This window comes from Perca fluviatilis, chromosome 10 (assembly GCF_010015445.1).
Source record: "Perca fluviatilis chromosome 10, GENO_Pfluv_1.0, whole genome shotgun sequence".
Lineage (NCBI taxonomy): Eukaryota > Metazoa > Chordata > Actinopteri > Perciformes > Percidae > Perca > Perca fluviatilis.
In genome coordinates this window covers 36,985,229-37,008,805 of record NC_053121.1, presented here as the reverse complement: position 1 = coordinate 37,008,805, position 23,577 = coordinate 36,985,229, and the positions used below count along the sequence as shown (strand labels likewise).

The 23,577-nt window shown below is 39.9% G+C and overlaps 1 pseudogene; it reads left to right on the top strand.

Annotated features, from left to right (window-relative positions):
• LOC120566565 overlaps positions 1 to 23,577 on the top strand; it is a 27,697-nt pseudogene extending 4,120 nt beyond the window's left edge.

The following is a 23,577-nucleotide window of genomic DNA, read 5'->3' as shown; positions in this document are numbered from 1 at the left end:
ACGTGGCTTTAATCTGAGATACGGCCGCCACCCGGACATCACAGAGAGACAGACAAGTGTTGGGCGGAGGCAGACAGCCAAATCACGTTGGGCAGCCAAATCACGTTGGGCAGCCAAATCACGTTGGGCAGCCAAATCACGTTGGGCTGTGTTCACACTTCGCGTCTCTTTTACATTTTAATCCTGTGTAGTCAACCGGGTTTTTCAGAAATGTCGTAAGCTCTTTTTTAAAATGCCACCACTGTCGGCTTTTTGAAGAACCAAAACTAGAAACATTGTTGCTTCTCTTAAAGTGCCCATATTATGAAAAAAAATAATCACTTTTTCTGGTGATTTGGGGTGTTATTTTGTGTCTCTGGTGCTTCCACACACATACAAACTTTGAAATAAATCCATCTATGCTGTTTTGAGTGAGATATGGTTTCTGAATGTGTCCTGCCTTCAGTCTCCTGGTGAGCTGTTCAAAATCGGCTAAAAAATGAGCTGGCTAACCACAACCGTTAGCTCGTAGCGCTAACGCTAGCATGCTACGTTGTTCTCAATAGCAAAGCACCGCTACAGCACACACAAGTTCACCATAATCTACAAAAGAACTACTTCCATGTGCGCCCTCATTTAGAAGTCTCCCAGCTGATCCTGCCTTGTAACTGACCGAAGTTGGAGAAACAGGCTTTCTTTTACTGTCTCTAGAGTTAGCTAGCTGACATGCTCTACATCTGAGCTACTGAGCATGTGCGAGTGCAATCAAAGATAGTACAGAAGAAGAAGATGAAAAGAGGTCTCACTCTGTAGCTAAAACAGAAACCAGGTGAAAAGAGGATCTGCAGCAGTGAGAGAGAGCTGTGCAGTACAACAACAATATGGTGTTTTTTGAAAATTAAACCATGTAAACCTATTCTGGTACAACCTTAAAATACAGTTATGAACCTGAAAATGAGCATAATATGGGCGCTTTAAAGGGATACTGTCGGTACACAATCCGTTCTGCTGTTGTACGAGGATTTACGACACTGCCCTATCTGTTCCACGCTTCCGGTCGACAACCAAGCTAACGTTAGTTTAGCTAACAGCTAACTGGGCTAACCGCTAGCCGAGACAGCATGTAATAACTTTAAAAAGACCCTCAAAATAAAACTTGAAAATAAACGTTAACATATATAACAGCTGTTACGTCAGTTCTACTTTACTTGTGCTCATTTAAAATACAATAAGTCAATATTTGTCTTTATTGTTATTACTGTAAAGTCTTAATGTAGCTGTAGCTGCTTCTCCCATTAAGTTTGACTTAACGTTATTTTAGACTGAATCTAGCTGTCAGCTAGCAGTTAGCCGAATTAGCTGTTGGCTAAACTAACGTTAGCTTCCCGGTGGAGGCTAGCCATAGGCTAGCGTGGAACAGGGGGTCTCCTCTAGCTGTAGATAGGCGAGGTCTCCTCTAGCTGTAGATAGGTGGGGTCTCCCCTAGCTGTAGATAGGTGAGGTCTCCTCTAGTTGTAGATAGGTGGGGTCTCCCCTAGCTGTAGATAGGTGGGGTCTCCTCTAGCTGTAGATAGGTGGGGTCTCCCCTAGCTGTAGATAGGTGGGGTCTCCTCTAGCTGTAGATAGGTGGGGGTCTCCTCTAGCTGTAGATAGGAGGGTCTCCCCTAGCTGTAGATAGGTGAGGTCTCCTCTAGCTGTAGATAGGTGGGGTCTCCTCTAGCTGTAGATAGGTGGGGTCTCCCCTAGCTGTAGATAGGTGAGGTCTCCCCTAGCTGTAGATAGGTGAGGTCTCCCCTAGCTGTAGATAGGTGGGGTCTCCTCTAGCTGTAGATAGGTGGGGTCTCCTCTAGCTGTAGATAGGTGGGGGTCTCCTCTAGCTGTAGATAGGTGGGGTCTCCCCTAGCTGTAGATAGGTGAGGTCTCCCCTAGCTGTAGATAGGTGGGGTCTCCTCTAGCTGTAGATAGGGTGGGGGCTCCCCTAGCTGTAGATAGGTGAGGTCTCCTCTAGCTGTAGATAGGTGGGGTCTCCCTTAGCTGTAGATAGGGTGGGGTCTCCCTCTAGCTGTAGATAGGTGGGGTCTCCTCTAGCTGTAGATAGGTGGGGTCTCCTCTAGCTGTAGATAGGTGGGGTCTCCCCTAGCTGTAGATAGGTGGGGTCTCCTCTAGCTGTAGATAGGTGGGGTCTCCTCTAGCTGGAGATAGGTGGGCCAACACATTTTTCTGTGCATGCATCGTTTTAGTCCGGTGCAACACTGGCAGCGCCGCCGCTAGTTAGCTTAGCGTAGTGAATGGAATCCTATGTTGCCGGTTAGCATGTTGTGAGTAAAAGTGAGCCGACAAAAGACAAAAAAACAACCTGATTACTTGCACTGAGACCAAAAATGTGTTGGCCCACCTATCTACAGCCAGGGTAGACCGTGATAAGAACTATTTCAACAAACGGTGGAGTATCCTTTTAAACAGAAAACGAACATATATATACACACATACATATATACACAGACATACATATATATATACCCCCTAATTAAAGGTGCAGTACGTAAGCCTAAAGGCGCCGATAACTGAAAACTGACCTTTGTTGAGATGAAATGAAGACAGATTCAGCGACTGCCCGGCCTATTTCTCTCTTCAAATGTTTTCAGAAACACGTTTCGGTGAACTATTTTAGTACGATATGAGATCAGACGCATTCGTCCAATCAGCGCAGGTTCTCTCTCTCTCTCTCTCTCTCCCTCTCTCCCTCTCTCTCTCCCTCTCTCTCTCTCTCTCTCTCTCTCTCTCTCTCTCCTTTATTGGCATGACAACAAAAATACATCTGTGTTGCCAAAGCATAAGAACAAACATACATATAAAATGACAAGGAGTAAATACATCTGATGTAATAATAATAATAATAATAATAATACATATTATAATTATGATATAAATGCAAATACTGAACAACTTATGTGCAGTTCCCTCAGAGGGTACATTGAAACAATATATATAAAAAAAAGAATACAAATAACAAATAATAAATTAGAAAAGAAATGATAATCTATACAATTCTCTATTTATTGTTCCTTTTTTTAACCCTATAAACACTTTTGATGCAGTGTTTTTTTTTTCTGGTTTTTTTTTAAAGCTGTAGATAATTTTTTGACAGGTCTTAACCCTTCATACCGGCAGGATATATTAGTGGGATATTGAGCATCCAAAGAGACATGATAAAGGATATAAAACGTTCATCTTTCAGCGTTGTGTTTAATTCATAAAGGTTTGAATCATGTCCCTCCCTCGTGAGAGGAGACCTCACCCTGCCCGTCAGCGCGGCGCCGCTGCGCGGTTAATGCCCGGCCTTATTAGACCGGACATCGGTCATAACTCTCCGTCTCTCACGGATGTTTAATTCATGTTCCCTCTCTCCGTCCGACACATTCAGCGTCACTTCAGCTCCAACAAAGAGCAGCTTGCTAATGGTCTTTTTCAGAGAGGAGGATTAAAATAAAACTCACCGCAGACACACGGCGAGATGAAGAAGAAGCTGTCAGATAAATATGAACCCTTCCATTGTGTCGAAACCTTTCAGGAGAAGAGACACGGTCTGTGTGATTAGTCTCATCTGTATTAGGTTTTTAACCACAGAGCCATCGGTTCGTTTAGTTCAGATGTGGAAAGCTTAATTCGAAGCGAAAAACTCTACAGAAAAAGGAACAATTAATGGGTTATTGTGCACCTTCTGTTAGCGTCCACTAAAAGCTCAGTTTTTTTGCCGCTGACAGACTCAGATTATTATTCTAAGTGTCTGACAACATTATGAAAGGATCCCTACAGAGATAGAGCTTTTAGTTAAAGAGTAAGATCCTTTTAGTTTAACATGAAACAGCCCCGAAATCACCATCACCAAACTCCACCACACTTCATGTAAATAATCAGGACTTTTAGTGTGTATAGAGCCAGCATATCTCCACCAGACTCCATGTAAATAATCAGGACTTTTAGTGTGTATAGAGCCAGCATATACATTATATATGTAAATAATCAGTATTTTTATCATCTTAAATCAAAAGCCGTCTTGGTTCATATTTCTACTGTTCCAACAATCACCACTCTGGTTTGGTTGAAATAAACTCTTAATTCACCCATTTACATGTGGAGATATGCTGGCTCTATACACGCTAAAAGTCCTGATTATTTACATGGAGTCTGGTGGAGATATGCTGGCTCTATACACGCTAAAAGTCCTGATTATTTACATGAAGTCTAGTGGAGATATCTAACTCTACATAAAGATCTGATGTATGGTCTGATGGAGATATGCTAGCTCTATACGCTAAAAGTCCTGATTATTTATGAGTCTGAGTGGAGATATGCTGGCTCTATACTGCAGCTTCAAGAAGTCCCTGATTATTTACATGAAGTCTGGTGAAATATGCTGGCTCTATACAACTAAAGTCTGATTATTTTACATGGAGTCTGGTGGAGATATGCTGGCTCTATACCGCTAAAAGTCCCTGATTATTTACATGGAGTCTGGTGATATATTTGGCTCTATACATGCTAAAAGTCCTGATTATTTACATGGAGTCTGGTGGAATATCTTTTAAGCTCTATACAGCTAAAAGTCCTGATTATTTACATGGAGTCTGGTGGAGATATGCTGGCTCTACTGCAGCTACCCGCATTCTCCTTTACCTTTTTAAGGTAAGCTTAGGTTACCTTGTGTGCTTCAAATGTACTTTCTTAAATAAATTAAGTAAATTGTCCACATATTCTACCATCTTCCAGTGCAAGGCACTTGCTTTTATGTGACAGAGTCATAATCAAACAGGACTCTGCCGCTTCTTACGACTCTCGGCACCATGATGCCAGGCTTAGGGCATGGACTATAAGCAGGTTCTCTTTGACATGGAATGTCGAATTTCTGTTGTGTGTAACAAGTCCTGTGATAACAAGAGTGCTAGAATATATGCCTTGTTTTAAGCTTCTATCTACAGAGGGGTTTCATTAGTACACTTAATGGGTCAGATTTTCAGTGACCTCCAAACTTCAATCTGAACACAAAGAAACACCTAATGCCAGAAAGCATGCAGCTTCTATTTTACTCTATACTTAAGCTATAATTCTTTATCTCGTCAACGCCCCTCCCCTGCATTGTAGGTGGCTTTCTCCCGCAGGCAGAGAAAGGTCGTCATTGGAGCCACCTGGGCTCAGGGTATTTAAACTGCTTCTAACCACTCTTCTCTCTGCTCCCTCCAGGTATGATCCGGCTCTCGCTTTGTTCCTTTATAGTTTTACTCTAGTTTCCACTTAGTCATTTACACACACATACAGATTCAGTCAATCTACATTATGACATTCTCACACCGCCATTCCTCTTTTCTTTGTTTAAAGTTAATAGTTTTGGTGGTAACACTTTACAATAAGGTACACAAAAAATAGGTAGTTAATGATTAGTTACTGTTTTGAAAGGGTACTTAATTCTTTTCAAAAGGGTAGTTACCTTTCAGAAGGGTAGCTACCCCTTTGAAAAGGGTATTACCAGTTTTCTCGTGAAGGGTAACTAATGGTTAGTTACCCTTCGTGGAAGGGTAGTTACCCTTTGAAAAGGTAGTTACCCTTTCATGAAGGGTAAACGAATGGTTAGTTAACTTTTCAGACAGGTAGTTACCCTTGAAAAGGTAGTTACCCTTTCATGAAGGTAGTTACCCTTTGGAAAAGGGTAACTACCCTTCAAAAGGGTAACTACTCCTTCTGAAAAAGGGTAACTACCCTTCTGAAAAGGGTAACTACCCCCTTCTGAAAAAGGGCAACTAACCTTTCAAAACAGTAACTAATCATTAACTACCTATTTTTTGTGTACCTTATTGTACCGTGTTACCGCTTTTGGTTTACAATAAAAGCATCTTTGATTGGCCTATAATTTGTTGTTGGTGTCTCCTCATTTTGCCACAGGCTGTGAGTCGGCTTTGTGACATTAATTTGGCAGAGTGGATATTTTGTGGTATGGCTCTGACAAAAACAAGACCGCAATAGTCTACAGTCATGCTAACGGCTCTAAGGAGGCTGTAATTCTTACTTAGGCATACAAGCATGCTAACATGCTCATAATGACAATACCGCTATGTTGATATCGTAGGCTACAGGATTGATCATTGGCAAATTATCAAAGATGTTTGATTAATATTAATAAAGTTAAGGAATATATTAATAATAACTTTATCAAATCGACAAAACAATCAAAACGGGCACTCCACCCTGCTAGTCAGGGACCAATAATCAAACTGTGGAACAGTCTCATTTCTGTAAAAAATCCTTTAAAAAGGAATTCAAAGGAAGCGGGTGATTTCGGAAAGCAATCTAATCTCGCTCGGTTCAATAGCAGTTATCACAACAAATACACAAAATAATCACCAGCAACTGCTAATTAAGTATAATCAAATTTATTAACGCCACAATTATCAATTGCCAACGTGATATACATTTTACAATATCACAACCAAAACAAAGCAAAACAAAGCATGGTGTCAGCGACGCGGTGTGTGTGTGTGTGTGTGTGTGTGTGTGTGTGTGTGTGTGTGTGTGTGTGTGTGTGTGTGTGTGTGTGTGTGTGTGTGTGTGTGTGTGTGTGTGTGTGTGTGTGTGTGTGTGAGCCAAAGAGGAGGGGTGTCAAAATTAGTGCTAAATATTGGATAAAACCAAACTGGTTACTCCTGTGAGCTGCAACAAACTATTTAGCCCTCAACAGGGCGGTAGTGGTGCATGCGGTAATGGGAGGGGCTGGAAGTTAATCTAGGTGGTTAGGCAACGCCGCGACGCTTAGCCTAGTATGCGCTAGGTCATGTGTTAGCTCTGTACAAGGTGATGCCGGCTCCATCGCAGGAAGTTAGTAACAAGTTAGCCTCGGGAGCTACAAGCTAGCTTGTGTCCTAGGTGTATGTGTGTGTGTGTTAGTAAGAGGAGAAAGAGAAGAAGAGTAAAGAAAAGAGGCACTTTATCTTAATTATCGATAATGAATCCTAGTTCCCCTCCAGCCCTCAGGTCTGGGCTCAACGGTAGTTAGGGACAAACTGAGACTTTTTGCTGAGGTATATAAACGCCACTCATAACCACCTTCAAATAGCTAACAGCTTGATATCGATCCTACCGCAGACAGTAACTACACTCCATGAATGGGAAATTACCTGGCAGGTAGCTTTTCACGGTTTTAAACAAGCTACTTTAACACAACATAAACCAACGTATAATTGATGATTATACATTCACAGAACAGATTAATAAATCACATATGGACCAGTACATGATTTAATCAGATCACATTAATGGCAAGCGGTAGCTTAACCCCTTTCTCATTAATAACAACAAACCAAAAACGCTAACTCAGTTCTAACATCTGCCCAGAACTGTGTAAAGCCTTAATGGTGTTGTTTGTCGTTAAACTCTCGCCAGAGTTAACAATCCATTTCGCTCCAGAAGCAGTGGACTTAGACATATGTAACCATGTCGGCTAGCAAGAAACAGAACGCAGTCCTTTCTTGGAATCCAGGCTGATTAAACCTCGCTCGCAGATAGAGGCAAATACCCGTCAGCATTTTCCTCGATCCCCCTTCAAAACCAGGATATACATTTGTACCAGTTCAACTCACCAGCTAAGGTGATGCTGGCTAGCTAGCTAGTCCGACTAGAGTGCTTCCTGTAGTGAACTGGGAGTCACCGTGGGAAAAAGCGCCTAAGAAAACACAGTGCCGAATAGCTTTTATCCCACCTCCCAGTGGCGGGGTGGTGCATTCAAAGACCCGACAGCCAATGGGAAAGCGCAACCTTTCGCTATTACAGGTGTGGCGCAGTTCCTCGTCTCACCACCTTCAGTCTGTCGCGCATATCTCCACATGCTGAATGGAGAATCTCCATCTTTAGGAATTCTGCTTCCAAGTAAAGTTAAGCCTGTGAGGAGCTTGGTGAAACTTTCGGGCTTTGGGGTTCGACATGTAGGCCAAGATCCTTTATCTCTGCAGTCAGTCTAGCTCCTGAGCTGTCAAATCACTTCGTTTAACCAGCTATTGGTCCCTCAACAACTATAACATGCTGACAAGTAGCAAAATGTTTGGGCTTAACATGTATTGTAAGTACTGCCAATTACCACTGTAAACACAAAAGTAGAAATGAGGCTGATGGGAAATGCCAATAGTTTTGCAGGTAATTACTCAATCATAAACCCAAAATAATAGGCAAATTGAAAGGGTCATTGGTGCAAGAAAAAAAATGTCAGGTGATGTCTATCCCATAGAGTTCATCCTTGGGCACCATGGGAATTGCTCAAATTCTACGGCAATCTTTTCAATAACTTTTGTAGATATTTCCTCGCCTGGACCAAAGATTAATAATTGATTGATACTAACGACAGATAGAGTCTGAGTGCTTGCTACAGAGTACAAATAAGATATAGAACACTAAGTTAAGTTTTTGCACTTGATAAGGTGATTTGATCATTATTATGGAAAAATAACTTTGTGCAAGAGTCCATACTGTACGTGAAGCGCCGTGAATGGTGCTATAATTGATGTATATATGAGGAGCACGTGTCAAAAGTCTGAAATTGTTAAACCCTGACCTGGGTCGTCTCTGACTTTGTGACAAAACCGTGATATGATACTGATGCTCTGACCGGGAGGGGTACCGATGGAGTACTAGCACTTCTGACTATTGATTTGAGTAGCAGACACTTCATACACGTACAAGTCCATAATGCTATAAACTAAAAGTGGTTCAAATTTGCATGTTGAAAACACTTAAGAATACCAAAAGAAAAAATAAATAAACAGCAAAAATTTGATATCAGTTTGATATTATTGAATTCACGGTAACTTCAGGGCTAGCTTCAGTTACTCTTGTGTTTATATCTATTAGTCACCAATCTAATGTGGGGAATTTTTCAAATTTGGCATGAATCTGGATTGCATCACCATGTTTCGTTTACTAACACTAAAATGAGTAAAACTATAAAAGTAATGTAATATATCAGTATTTGAATCTACTGAGTTATTACTTTTAATAGTCGTTTATGTTAAGTTGCAGTCATTCAATAAACAAGTCTTTAATCTCATCAGTTTGGTAGCTCTTCATAAAAGTATATTTATTTATTTATTTATTTAGAATAAAGCAACAATACACAACCACCAATTCCTGTTAGTACAATACCTTTGCATAGCATTGACACAGACAGCACAAATGTAATGTAGGCTAATGGAGGAAGATAACAGACTTGAAAGTTCATGATGTACAAAGGGAAAGATAAGAAAATCTTCTCAGAGTTAAAAAACTTTGATGAGAATTAAACAAATGTTTATAGGATATGGGATTCCTACAGCACAGGTTCATTGCTAAAAAGCTTAACTTATATTACTTTTACAAAACATAAATATAATCTCATATGAAAAATAGGCTATTACATGTTTTTTATTATCCAAAATAAAGAATTATTTACCAACTTTAGAGGTGAAATCATTTTATCATATGCAGACAAAAATGAGTAGCCAATCTAGTGTTTAGAGTGTTATTCCAACCCCAGAGCCCTGACATCAGAGTAGACACTCTTCCTCCTCTGTTTGCATCCCTTGTCCCTCCTTTGCTTAGCTTTCCTACTGGTAAAGATTGGTGCAGAATAAACCAAGTCCTCATCTGCCTGAGAAAATGTAAGAAAAACTGTTATGAGACGACATATGTTTACACATGCAGAGAGGAAAAAATATTCTGACAACTTTCCAGCTGCATCTTTTCCTTCATATACCTTACCTGCTGACTTGCTGATGACCACTGGCTGTTGCAGCATTTGTTTGCAGGTGCAACAGCAGCTGTATTATAAAATAAAAACACAGCATTAATGTGAATCCACATTTGCCAAACACTGTTTAATGGATATATGTATGAGGTGACTTGCTTTACTGTTGCAACAACCACAAGATTTTTTCTTGAGCTTTGTTACATGTGTGTTTTTTCCTCTGCTCTCTTGTGTCCTGATCCAGGTCCCAGTCCCTCCTCCCCTTCAACCACCGGTCGGCTCACCCACATTCTTTGGGGATCGTCAGCTGAATGGCAATCTTGATTGGTTCCTGGGGTTTCATCACCACCACCACCAGTGTCTGGACTCCATCGGGGGATATGTTTGGGTTCACTACCCCTTTTATAACATATGGATTCGATGGAGTCTAATTCCAAGACTTTGCACATTTCATTTTTCATATTTTGTCCTGTACAATAAACATGTTCATATTTGCAAGAAGTCTCTCCTGATTGAAATGGGGACATATCAAGCTTCTTGATTGAATAAATGAGAAAGGCTATAACAATCAGACTTATAGCCAAAGCAGCACCTAACAGACAGATAACACTGTATGGTCCTTCTGCCAGTCTTGCATGTTGACTGCTGACACAATATGAAAAGTTAACAATTAGTGAAAGTGTAATTAAGAGTAATTCATACATATTTAACGTTGTGGTACTTGACTATATCGAATACACACATATTCTAATTATCTTATTACATTTAAATACAATACGGTTACCTTCAGTTTCGAGTTTTGATCCGTTTCCAGAAAATATCTCCCACATGTGACCACAGCACAGTGATAAGTCCCGTCATCAGAGGAGCTGACGTTCTTTAAGAAGCTGTAGATAAATTTCTTTGTCGAGAGTCCCTCTGGATTCTTGAGTATATTAAAATCTGGGGTCACATTGATGTGATTCAGCTCTGAAACAGAACACACTTTTGTTTCCTATGTTCTCTCAGTCTAGAGAGGACTGAACACTGCAGTCACTGAGTCTCCTGGACTGACTGGATCAGATGGATCAGGGAAATTTAATTTAAAAACTTCAAACATTGATTTTCAAACAAAAGACAACTGTCACCATACTTTTACAGAATCAATCTGTAATTAAATTAAGGAATGCATTGCATGCTCCCTTTCAAAAATGTGAAGTTTGCCGATGTATTCTCATACAGTAGTAAACTGCAGTATCACTTAGCCTTGCTTTTTGCAATATGCAGAATAAATGTCCTGGGCTCCTTTGTGGAAGCGGTAATGCGAGGATCACTCTCAAAGCGTAAATGTTTTTCCCTAAGATTTTGGAAATTCTCCAGAAACGAGCCTGATCCAAAACAAGCTTCCCGTGAACTTGCGAGGACAGCAGTACATCGCCTCCACCAACAGTCCTGTTCTCAAAGATCCGATCATCTGTGCATCCTGAAAAAAATAAAAAAATAAAATAAAATATATATATATATATATATATACACATATGTTACATTAACAATGGAGAAATAGTTAAACTGTATTACTCTAAAATAATAACAATACTTTAAACAGACATCTGGAGTCAATCTGATATTTCTAATAATATACTTTTCACGCAGGCTGGACTGGGACAAAAAACGGCCCTGGCATTTTTGGGCCAGGCAATTACACCCAGTGATTGGTCAGACAAATTCCCTGCAGACAGTCCTCTTAAAATATGCGTGCGTTCCATTAAATGAGTTGCCTAGTGTTCACGCGTTCATTTTGGATCCTTCAAGAGGGGACTCAAGACTTATCTGTTGATCTTACACTTAAATAATTCATTCATTCTTAGAGTTATGATTTGTATATTTATGGTATTTTTATAATTTTTTATTATTGATATTTGATATTGTATTGTCATTATTTTTATTATTACTATTTTGCTTAATATTGGCTTAGCAACTTTAAAAAACAGTTTACTGTTCATTTTAACTATTGTAAGATTCATATTTTGGCCAAGCTTTGGACACAAGTGTCTGCTAAATACAATAACCATAACTATAACCCTTCCTAAAAGCTACAATAAAGCTGAGAGAGTAGTATATGCCCTGGAAAAGAGCACCAATGCAAGAGAAGCTAATTAAGCTATTCAAGGAACACTGATGCTTATATCATCACTGATTTTATAGATCCACAGACTTTTCAGCTACCCAACAGGCCAACCGCTAGCATTTTTCAATGTAAGCTTAAGCTGTTAGGTTACCTGACAGCCACTAACTCTTAAGCCCCCGTCACAACGCATTACCAAACGATCTTTTTTACCCGTCTTCCCTGGATTCGTTTCAAGAATAGTTTAAGCGTCCAAACGAATCACTTGTAAATGACTCAATACGCTACTTCATAGTCCAGGCCTATAAGGTGGCTGTTTCTGCTTCAGAAATTCACAAAAAACGGAGAAGGGCATAGTCACTTCCACGTCCCATCCATGGTCCCATCATAACATGACTAGCTAGATTATCATTTTCTCTTAATACATCCGTGGACCATAATAACTTTCACCACTACTCATTTTATAAAAGGCCAAGAAAATGTGTTTTTTTTTACGTTGTATAATGTGCTGTTGGATTGCTTTTTATTTTGCATGATTGTAGCGCTAGCAGCTGTAGCTAACGTTAGGCCGCTAACGCTCGCTAGCTCTAACATCGGCAGTCAAACAAACATCAATGATCCATGAATGATGTCTTTTAATAATCTATAAATTTTTCTTGCAGTAGCCTTTCTACAATAAGCCGGGTAAAAGTTACTATAATCCGTTCAAGGAGTTGATAAGCAGACAGATTAGCTAGCTAGTTGATAAGTTGTCTACTTCCACTTTTATAAACAGATAGCCATAGCAGCTACGCTATTTCGCTGCTGGAGCGGTCAGCTACTTTAGCGAAGTTTAACGTTGGCTGACATAACGTCAGCAATATATCTTGTGTAGAATCCAGAGGGAAGGGTCAGGGGAGCAGAGACTCAGTATTTAGATGAAGTGAGGGCGTGGTTTCGACCATGGAGATGGGACATGCTCGCTAGCTTCTGCCCAAAGACACTTCTTTGGGCAGTTGTGCGCGTCAGCGGCGTGGGAGAGGGTGTAAAGAGAGGGTGTGGCGATGACATCATCGATAAGGATCCGTTAGATTACCATCCATACGGGCCAAACGAGAGCCGTTTTCGGATTTTTCACCCTGAGACCTGGTTTCAAAAAGTGCGTTTTCAGGCAGTGCGTTTGCAGGATTCGTCTGGACGGTCGGGCCCAAATGTATGCAAAAACATGTGCGCTTTGCACAAAAACGCTTCCTCGTGGACGGCCCCCAATGTTACCAGCCAAACTGCTTGTTGTCGTTACGTGAGTGACGCGAGCGCGCGGAACGCACGAACACACACACACACACACACACACACACACACACACACACACACACACACACACACACACACACACACAGACACAGCCTCCCTCCCCTCCTGAGAGTCTGTGTTAATTTGCCTACTCCTTACCACATCGCCATCTACTCTCTCTTCCATCTTTTCCTCACTCGCCCTCCTCGCTTCTCTCCCTGGGACATCGTTGTTTCTGCTTCTATAGCCAGCACCTCTCCTCTCTACTTCAGGTAATGCTGATGTTGAAGCAGCTACTACAGACCCAAACATGTCCGAAATTTTGAGGAATCTGCCTGTAGATTCTTAATCTTTTTCTCCTCTAATTCTCTGCACCTCCCTTGCACTTGGTGGTCGTTTGTCCATTATAACGTGAATGCTAAACTTCCAGCATAACTATTACAGCTCATGTCTCCAGGGCGGGAGGCGTGGCCATAGTGGGATTCGTGAAATTGTGCGGCCCGGAGTGGGGAAGGGGTTCCTGGATTTCATTGGGTCAAGCCAGTGCCAATAAAGAAAATTAACCAATGGGCGGCGCGGGGAGGTTCTTATGGACGGCCCGCCAAAAATTAAAAAGGCCTATTTATATCGTGATTCGCCCAAAGTCTCGGCGGCCCACCGAAAATGCCCGTACCCAGATAGGTCCACCCCTGCTTACGCCCCACTCTGAGTATCAGCAGTAGTAAACAACAGTCATCATTTCCAGGTTATTCCACTTGAGACTTCTGTAATTTAGATCACATTATGAAATGATTCACTGCAATCTGTACATGAAGTGGAGGGAACAGTGTCAGGGCAATTGATTGGCCCCTCATTATGTTGGAGTTTACCACCCCAGTGGAAATGAAATGAACCATATTTCCAACCCTAAACACATGAAACAACAACAACAACAGCATCCGTTGGTTTCATGTTTCCATGGTGGGTTTCTATAACTGACACAGAGTAAACACAACAGATGATTTGATCTTAATGTGAACTACAGTTATCCAAAACAAAAGCAAAGAAACAATATGATACAATACAATACATTTTTGAGTTGTACATCTTTAGTATTCCATTGGGCTTGTAGCCTGATTTCCAGAAACCCTGAAATAGACAGCACCTGCTAATATTTCTGTGATTAAAGGGTGTTGTTCTGTCTTAACTCTGATTTTGATTAATTCTGCAAACCCAAGATTACATTCAATGATGATATTTTCAAACGTTCAAGCTTCTTTTATTTATTTTATTTTCAACATGGTTATGTTATGATTGAGGTTGAGCAACTAAAACTACTTGGTTTATGAAATATGGCAAGATAAAGTGCAGTTACAATGTGGAGATAGGGTGGAGATGGGCGTGAGGCCAGGTAGCCGAAAGATGTGGATTAACAATGCAAGGGAGAGCAGGTGGATTATTTGGTGGATTTGGTTTTACGAACACTTGGAGTGATGAACATGAGGGAAACTGGGGGGGAGGCACTAATATTGTAATTTAATGTCAGGATGACGGTCTGGTAACATAAACAAAATAGCCAGACCTAATGCCTACTACACAGCAGACAGAGAGGGGGGTCACACCATCCTACCACTATACCTGCTAAATTCCTACTCAAGTGAGGGAAAAGGCTGGAGCAGAAATTTTGATTCAACTGACCTGCATGTTTTGATTTGAAGTAGGGAATCCATGTAAACCTGGGAGGAATAAAATAATATTGGTTTGAACCCAATGACTTTGTGGTAAGACAGCATGATTATTTTATTTTTTTTTATAAAATGAAAAGCTTCTTACAGTGAACAGGAACATCTGACAAGTTAATGCAGTCCAGTACACCTCAAACACGAGCGTTACCAAAATAGAGTGGGGGTTTCTAGCACAAAACATTTGTCAGACCGCTGCGTTGTGGTTTTGGGGCCTTCATCGTGATCAACATTTTGTTGATCGCATGCAAAAACATGATTTAACAATAAAGTTGTTCTTATTACACAATAAAAATGGACAATAAAAATTACCATACAGTTAAATCCTTATCCCCTGACACAATGTTGTTTCTAGGCCCTGTACACATAACATACAAATGAAAGGCATGCGGGAAAAAAAGTAAAATGTAATTTAAACTAAAGCAGAATATACTTTCATGTACTTTGTGTCCTGCTTTGTACCATCTCTTTTTTCTTAGTGTGTACTGCACTGCTTGCACCTGAAAAACACAGGACGGACAGATACACACGTTCAGTCACCACTGACAAACAATATTGATGCATAGAACTTCAGCATTGCTGTGGTTGGACACACACACACACACACACACACACACACACACACACACACACACACACACACACACACACACACACACACACACACACACACACACACACACACACAGCCCCAGTCACACTATATGACCGGCACTTTTCATTGGTAGTTGCTGTCAGAGATGGGAATGGGAGGAGCTAATCATTCTCTTGTCCCACCCTGGTCTTCTTCCAATAGACGAGTTTGAACTGTGATCTTAAGTTAATTTGCCCTGTTATCTGCCAAAGCAATAACAGCCTTGCTAAAGTCACTTGATGCAGTGATGGACTGGAAGCCTGTTTTAATTAATGGTGAATGAAAAAAATCTACATTAAAACTAAATTAAAAATGAACTAATATGCATCTGTGATAATTGAAGATTGCATATAATTGCTTCTTTACAAACACACAAAAGATAGACATTATTTTGTACTTTGAATGAGCACATTAACAAACACGACTAAAACTATAATTCAGCCTGCTGAAGCCTCTTGTAGCTCTTCACTCACTACACATCCTGTTGAAGCCCATAGTCAGGTCTGTTCTGAGTAAACAGCCTTGATGGTTGGTCAAGGTGGAGAAATGGCCCACCACAGCTTATGTCTGTCAGTGTAGCCGTTGCATGTGGCTTTGCTTGTTCTCGACGACAGACATGAAGAAGGGCCTTTACAAAGTGCTGTCAGAACAAGAAAGAGAGGGAGTTTATTCATTTTGAGTAGCAAGTTGTGCGGCTGACATATATATATATATATATATATATATATATATATATATATATATATATATATATATATATATATATATATATATATAATTTAAAGCCAAAATTTTGACCCCCCCTTTTAATTAAATTTTTTTTTTTTTTTTTCTTGACTATTTACACTGTAGATTCTCACTAAAAGCAACAAAACTTTTAATTAAAAAAAAATAAATTTTTTTCTTAAAAAAAATATTAATAAATAAATATATTTTTTTTTTTTTTTTCAAAAAAAACAACCTTTTTTTTTTTATAAAACCCCAAACTCTTCAATTAATAACAATAAAATTCAAAAGATGTTAAATTATTTTAAATTTTTAACTTTACATTTTAATTAGTTAATTAAATTAATTGTTAGTTTTTTTAATAAAAAACAAAAAATGAAAATTTTAAAAAAAAATTTTAAATATAATTTTTATTTTTTCTTAATTTTTTTTTAAAAATATTTAATTAATTTAAAAATTTTTTATTTTATTTTTAAACTAAAAATACTAATCAAAAAAACAAAAAATAAAAAAATTAAAAAAAATATATTAAATTTTAATATATGTAAAATATTTTATTTTGTTTTTTTTTTTTGTTTTTGTTTATTTTTTAACAAAGGAAGACTTATTATGTCTACAACCTACAAGGCTCCATTATGCATTTTTGTAAGCTATAGACTTTTGCGTGGGTAAGAGTTGTGGTGGACAGATACACAAAATGTGCACATGGCAAAATGTTGAGTGAAACAAAGGGATGAGCTTATTGAGATGGGTTTGGGGGTGTGGGGGGGGGTTGTTTGGTTGGGGGGGGGGGATGCGGTATTAAAGACGGCGGATTGCCTGGCGGCCTACGCCAGCGGAGCTGTCCGGGATTGACAAAGTAATAAATGCCCGTCTTGACTGGGTGGCGATGTTGCTGCGGCCTCAGGGGCATCTCCTCAAGTCTGGAGAGGATTGCTGCAGCCATGGGCCGGCGGGGCCTCCAAACGCACCACCTGCTCCTGTTGGCCCTTCCTCCTCCCCCCACTCCATCTCCGTCCCACCCGCTCCACCAGGACGCGCCATCGCGTACGCCCTCCCGCGGACCAGATTCCGCCGAGGTGTCCAATCCCGACCGTAAGTTCAACATCCACGTCTCCTTAAGTCCTCCTAATATTTCCTCATTTATGTCATCAACACATCCATGATTCATGGAAATGTGTAAATCACAACAAGCCACAAAGAATGCTCGCAACTTTTTAGGGACTGTACTGTAAAGTGCCTCCTGATCTATCCAAACACCTGAGCGCATTTTTCAGTAATATTTTCCTTTTGTAATTATGTAGCCTGGTTTGGAAAATGGGAACTGCTGCATCCATTTCGCGTTGGGTGACACCTACATTATGGCCAAGCATGCGCCCCTAAAATAGCATCTGAATAGCGCACGCTACTGACTTTAGACCTAAGCCTGCTGATTAGACCAGGTTTTTCCTGGTCAGTGAAGCGAATGTGTTTCTGAAACTGCAAAATAGCACCCAGGTAACGTTTAGCCCTGAACCGCACTCCTCTTTTGCTGACCACCGCCCCGGGCAGCAAACCATTTCCCTAATTTACCGGGACGTCGTCCTGTGGGTGAAAAAGTCTGCTGTGCGCGGAATGATACGTAATATTTCGATTAGTACAAAGGCAATTGCGCTGAAGGTGCAAGATAGGGCCCATAAAGCTGTTATATACTAGACGTAGCCAAGGTGGCAGTAGCGACACCGATACGTCAAAATGATGTAACATCCGGCCCGGCGTTCCGATTTATGGCCTTGAGCGAGGTCCGCATACGGCTCTTTTTTCAGCGTCGGCAAAGCGGAAACAGGAGGCCTGAATAAGTTCGCCGACAACCGGACGCCAGGACTCTCAGGGGTAATTACGGGGGATACAAACGTGGTTCCGTTAGCCCTGCGCTAGCTATTCAGCTGATACCGCTACTACAGCTTAACGCTCCCAATGTTAGACCCAGGTGAAAAAGCTTCTGGGGTGTTTGGCTCGAGGTCATGTACCAAGGACCCTATGGGTTAATTACTCCGAAGCCATCACTTTAATCTTACTGGTTTCCACTTTCACTTTTCCTGCTATGAAAAGTCAAAATGTCCGTTGTGAAATACGTTTTATAAAACGGATGCATTTAGGAACGATAAAACAGCAACATTCAATAGTTCTTGCAAGACTATAAAAGTTTTAGGTTAGCAACATGAGTACTGGGAGTTCACTGCCAATATATCTTGTGGAGCCTTGTGTAGGCTATTTGGTGAACAAACAAAATAAAGACATGACAACGTACACCAGAAAGTGTAGTTATCCCCTGCCCACCAACATAAACACACATACCCAAAGGAGAGAGAGAGAGAGAGAGAAAGAGAGAGAGATAGAGACGGAGGCGCAGAGATGAAGGCAAGGCCAAGTACAGGCCTGAGAGGAACAAGGGAGGTCTCATGCTTGCTTTTAAAGACAACACAGTTGTGAGTACATCTTATATCACCAGAAAGTTTGTCCCAGAGAGTAGGCCCATATAATAACTGAATGCACCATCATCAGAAGTTTAGCCTTTAGATTTTGTAAGCAGTGAGCAGGTCAGAGAAGTCATTAGGACCCGAGGCCATTAAATGATTTGTAGCAATGAACAACATTTTAAAAATCAATTCTGTATTTTATTTAAGCTAGTGAAGTGATCTAAGTATAAGAGTAATATGTTCGGTTTATCGACGAGAGCCCTCTTTCTCTCACATATAGATTTACCTCGAACTCTTCACATCTCATATTCTGTGGTTTTGGGCACATTCTTCTCACCTTGCAACTCTCCTTCAAACCTGCAAGACTACCCCTACGCTGTAGCTAACAATATTTCACAAGTTCCCTAAACACAGGAAGCAAAACAGCCAGCCTACACTGAAAGGGGACAATGCAGCTTTCAACAACTCAATAGTGTCTTGTTTACATGATGCATCTAATTAGCTAGCCACCGCTACATCCAAAAAAAACATCAGGTTTACGTTCAGTTAGAAAAGTGTGCTAAGCCAGCAACGTCACTGTGAGAATAGGACTTCAGCCATTCAGTGGACTACCATTTTGGAGTGACCATATGTGGAGGAGAGGGTGGAGCTGAGGAGGACGAGGGGTGGATCTGACTGACACCGAGGATATCGCCGTGGTAGCGACTTGTCTATCACAAGGGAGCCGGCGCCCCTAAAAACATATCCCTGCTTTATCGTCTATTTTACTGTAAATGGGAATCAAAATTTACAAATTGAACATTATGCTGTATTGAAGAAGACCTGAAACTAGTGATTGAGGCCATAAACTCATTATTAAAATGTTAACTGAGGTAGTACATCAAGTGAGAAGTAGGGGCATTTCAATTACGACTTCTATATAATCAGACTTTTGCAACCAGTGGAGTCCCCCCCGCTGGCCATTGCAAATAGAATGCAGGTTTAAGGCAGGTTTAAGGCACTTTTGCATTAGCTTCACTTTTTAGGTCCAGAGTTTGACTGTTGAGTGCAACCTCTAAATACACACATACAGTGTGTCAGTAAGACCGATTTAGCAGAAACAATAAAAAACACCGGCTTTTGAAAAACAACAACCTAGAACATGTAGATTTCCTATCAAATTAAAATGGATCACAGGTTTGCTAAATGAAGGGAGAAGTCATTTTTCTACATTTCAGCCAATCACTACAATTTCTGCTTTGTAAACCTTGATCAACTCACTACATCTTCCATTTGAGCGTTGAGACATCAGTAGTGTAATAGAGAAGCTGCTGCACCACAATGATCAGAAGACTGATGGCGTTTGATTCTACTTAGTACCGATGTAAGTGCAATTCTTACCTAGTGTGAGACCATGTACTGTACTGTAATCATCTTAACGGTAAGCCATTTACATTATTTATTGTCTTTGTTTTTTTCTTTGTTTGTTCTCTCATGTTTAAACTGTTACTGTTTGTCTGTTTTTCTTCAGACCTGATTCGAACTGCAGAGGGTTCCTCACCAGATCTCTTTAACTGTGGTTGAAGTTGGTAGAAATGTAACTTTGGAGTGTCCAGTTTCGAGACAGGAGGCAAATTCTTTTACTGGTACAAGCAGCCTCTTGGATATAACGTTCCAACGTGTTGTTGCTGAAATTCATGGCAAATTAACTATTAGTAAAGAATTTAACAACTCCACATTTCACAGCTACAAAAGGGATGCTCAGTATTTTCTTACCATTACAAATATCAGCAAAGTGGACGAAGCAACATACTTCTGTCACTATGGAGAGACATATACAGAGAGTTCAAATGGCTTCTTCTTGACGCGTGAACGGTAAAACATATTTTACTTTCCCGTGTTTGTGCCACGTTTTTACCGATACAAGTTTTTTATGTCAAGCAAATCATTTATATCATGAATTTCTTTTTGATGTCTTTTTAATTGAATCATGCAGATCATAATCAGCAGAAAGCTCTGTATGCAAAACAAAGACCCGGAGACTGAGTTGGTCCAGCCGGGGCGACTCAGTGACTCTCCAGTGTTCCCTTCTCTCCAAGACCAAAGGAAACACAGATCAGTGTCCAGGTGAACACAGTGTGTACTGGTTCAGATCTGGATCAGGAGAATCTTACCCAGGCATCATTTACACTCACAGTGATGAAGAAGAGGAAAGAAGTTGTGTCTCACAGTCTGTCCAAAACTATACAGAACTCCTCTGATACTGGGACTTACTACTGTGCTGTGGTACGCGTGTGGAGAGATCCTGTTTGGTGAAGGAACTAAAGTGGAGACAAGTATGTTTTAAAAAAGTTTAGGCGGCCTATCAAAATCATGTATGCATACAAAATTGTGCCTGGTGACAAACATAATTAATTTTTCTAAGTGATTACTCCCAAGGGTCCAGAATAAAATAATTCTTATTTAGAAGTGTATGTGATTCAGGATCAGAACTGGAGCCAGATGTCCTTGTTCTTGGAGTCCTGTTGGCCTGCTGTGTGACTGTAATTCGCCGCCCTTATTTTCTACCGAAATCGAAGGAAAGTTTGTGAACATTGTAAAGGTAGGTTCACCACACTTACTTTTTAATTTCACTTAAGTCTGACTGTCTGAACCATAACAATACCTATATATACATTTGTATTTCTAATTAACAAAATATGATGACAGTGAAAATAATCAAATACTTTACCCAAATAAAACTATCACTACGGCAGACTAAATATTCTTTATGTAAATAAATATATATTGTATGTGAAGTAAGGCAACACCAACCTACTGGTTATCAGTGATGGGAGTAACGCGTTACCAAAGTAACGCAATTACAGTAATGTATTCCTTTTTGCTGTAACGCAGTAATATAACGCATTACTAATAAAATGTCGGTAATATTATACCAATTACAATCTCAGTAACGCGAGTTACAACACATTTTAACTAGGGGTGGGGGAAAAAATCGATACAGCATAGTATCGCCAATATTTTCCGTGGCAATATATACTGATCGATATACACAGACGCCAAGTATCGATCTTTTATTATATATATGTGTTGGTCTGCTTGACAATCCCATTTTGCTGCAATACAATTGAAATGAGATGAACAAACAGAGACATGTATCTTTTTAGACAAAACAGATGTTGACAGTTTTCTTTTGGGGACATAATTTGAAATTTGGAAAAATTTGAAGTTGGAAAAAAGGTAATAAATTGCAATATATCGCAGAATATTGCAATATCTTTAAAATCGCAATAATATTGTATCGTGACGTAAGTATCGTGATGATATTGTATCGTGAGGCCTGTGGTGATTCCCACCCCTAATTTTAACCCAACATTTAGTGGCGTTTTTTTCTTTTTTTTAAGAATTCACCAACACCGCGAAAACATTTCGGCACAGAAAAGAAAGTCCACGAGTGTTATTTCTTGTTGCTGTATTCAATGGTTGAGATGACTGCAGAGACAGATACATTTGCGAGATGGACATTATTTTCAGGAGTTTTTACGCTACGTGAGCTGTGTCCCCGTCACCCGTTCCGTGGTCAGAGCCAGAACCAGAGACGGTAGGCTAGGGACATCTGTGTCCTGTCAGTGGCGACAGCAGTGTGTCCGAGCTGCAGACAGATAACATGTCGGGAATTCATGTTGAGGCTTGCTACAGAAGTAACTACTGTAGGCTACTTCGATTCAATTGTAACGTGATTTTAATTGTCATTTTCTCCTACTTATTAGGCTACTTCTAGTCGACCACAACTCAGAGTCAATAGGCTATTGTACGATTTACTATACTATTTATTTTATAGCTTTAGTTACTTTGCAGATTCAGATTAATAATACAAAATAATATGAATAAATTATGATTTATATAGTGGATTAAAAATGTTGGTGAAATTCACAAGCTGCCTGCCAAGTCATACGTCTGCTTTTATTTTGGTGAAAGTAACTCCAAAAGTAACATAAAGTAGTGTAAAGCATTACAATTCAGAGACAGAAATATTGTAATGTAACTAATTCACTCTCAAATGACACTAACTAGTAATCAATAATGTATTACTTTTGAAGTAACTTGCCCAACACTGCTGGTTATTATAGATAATGTCCCACCACCATATCCTATTGCAGCAGAAACATCTAATTATAGAAGTTACACGCTATTACCAACTACTGTCCAGTTGCTCTTGAGCAAATCACTTCTCCCATAACTGCTCAAAGCGAAGGTGTTGATTAATAAGTGGTTATCATTATAACACTGAAGGTGTATTGAACACATTATGTCCTCTAGTGATAGGGTGGAAAAAAACTACGCTGGAGGATGTTATCTTCTTTTTTTTAACAGGGGCATTGAGTGCCTCCCATCATCGGTGATAATGACAGGTCAACTGTGGATCAATCAAATGATCTGGTAAAATGTAGCGGTGTGTTGTCTGTTTTGCACTGGCTAGGGGTAGAGATCTAGATGTGGGTTTTGTGATAAATATATATTCGGCCTATACTTCACTACTTTTTATTCATCAGATTATCTGGACATGACACATAATATTAATTAGCACAAAACCAATATAAAACTAACTGTTGAGCTGGTACGACATCGGTTACTGTATGATAAATGGGTTTAAAGTCAAACAATCTACTGATGAATGAGAAATTATGTACATAAAAGAAACTGTTAAGCTCACTGTAAATTCACTGTAAACAATCCTATACTCTAGAGATGTTTTTTGTTGCGGTTCCTAATCTCTGAAATATTTGTATTTGACACAAATATTACATGTTTGCAGGATGGTGAAGCAAAGGGCAATGAACTACGCAGGACTGGATTTCTCAACGAGAAAAGTGAAAAGAGGGAAGAGGAAGAAGAGAGAGTCACCATCAGAGTGTGTGTACTCTGTTGTTAAAAGCACATGA